The following is a 1521-nucleotide window of genomic DNA, read 5'->3' as shown; positions in this document are numbered from 1 at the left end:
ACTCATCTGTAAAATGAGGATTAAGACGGTGAACCCCACGTAGGACAACCTGATTACCTGTACCCACCCCAGCGCTTAAAACATTGCTGGGTACATAGTAAGCGTTTACCAAATGCTATTATTATTATTGTTATTATTATTTGTTTCCCTTGAATTTACCATGGTGATCACCTTCTCCTCACCACAACCTTTCCTCACTCATTCAATCAATGATATTTACTGAGCGCTTACTCTGCGCAGAGCACCGTACTAAGCACTTGGGACAGCAGAATACAACAGAATTAGCACACACGTTCCCCGCCCATAACGAGCTCCCGGCTCTGACTCACTAGGTCAAGCCCGAGCTGGGATTTTCTGGTCTCCCGTGGCTTCAGGTCCCGTCGACATTCCTCCGACCTTTCAATGTCCCCCTGATTGTCGGCTAGCCTTATAAAAGGGGAGAGGGCACAAGCCCCCCCCCCACAACCCCTCGTTATCTCTGTCGCAAGGAGCTGGGAGGTTCTCCAGATGGTGACGTCTTCTTTCGTTCCCCAAGCTCCTGGGTCATCTGTGGGTGATTCTCAAGCGGAGACAAGGGCAAAGCTCTTCAGAGGAGTCTGTGTGTACCGTTGGATGGGCTCTCCGGGGCCTTTCAGGCCCTTGGTGGCTTCTATCTCACAGGACGGTGTCGAGGCGGCTAGCCCTTTCTTTAAACGCATTGGTTCCTCCTGATTTCCTTGGTCAGTAGCTTTCACGTTCGTCTTGCCCTACTACAGCCCAGCCCACAGGCTTCGCTCCTTAATGCCTGCTTACTCACCGTGCCCCATTCTTGTCTATCTTTCTTTCCCATATCCTGCCCCTGGCCTAGAACTCCCCTGCCATGTACACCAGAACACCACTCTCTACATCTTTGAAGTCTTATTAAGGTCACATCTCTAAAAGGCTTTTCCCGTATGAGCCCTCTTTTTCCTGGCTCTCTCTCCCTTCTGCATTATCTTAGCACTTGGATCTGAGATCTTTGTTGGGTCTGACCTTTGCCCCAACTTTAACCCCCCAATATTTATATACATATATTTAAATTACAGACTATTAATTATGTATTCATACTAATGTCTGTCTCCCCCTCTAGACGGTAGGCTTGTTGTGGGTTGGGAAAGTGTTTCCCAACTCTGTTGTATTGGATTCTCCCAAGCACTTACTACCGTGCTCCCTCCCCAACAACTCTTGACCATTGGCTTAAAAACGTCTCACCAGCTATCCCCATCTCACCCACCATATCTTTCCATCCCACCCACCATCTCTGTCCATCCCACCTACCCACTCTCCCCATTCCACCCACCCGTTCCCCACCTCAGACTTTTCACTCCTATTTCCAGGATCATCCTCCAACTGTATCTGGCTCATGCCTCCCAGCTCTTGGCCCTCAACCCTTCTCCATATCGTGCTACTGTTTCCCTAACCTGGAACTCCCTCCCTTCCAAATCCTTTACCTTCATAGCCTCCCTAAAGCCCACCTCCTCTGAGAGGTTTTCCTGACCCCAC

The sequence above is a fragment of the Tachyglossus aculeatus genome, unplaced genomic scaffold, assembly GCF_015852505.1.
Source record: "Tachyglossus aculeatus isolate mTacAcu1 unplaced genomic scaffold, mTacAcu1.pri scaffold_140_arrow_ctg1, whole genome shotgun sequence".
Taxonomy (NCBI): Eukaryota; Metazoa; Chordata; class Mammalia; order Monotremata; family Tachyglossidae; genus Tachyglossus; species Tachyglossus aculeatus.
Note: the sequence above shows the minus strand (reverse complement) of the source record.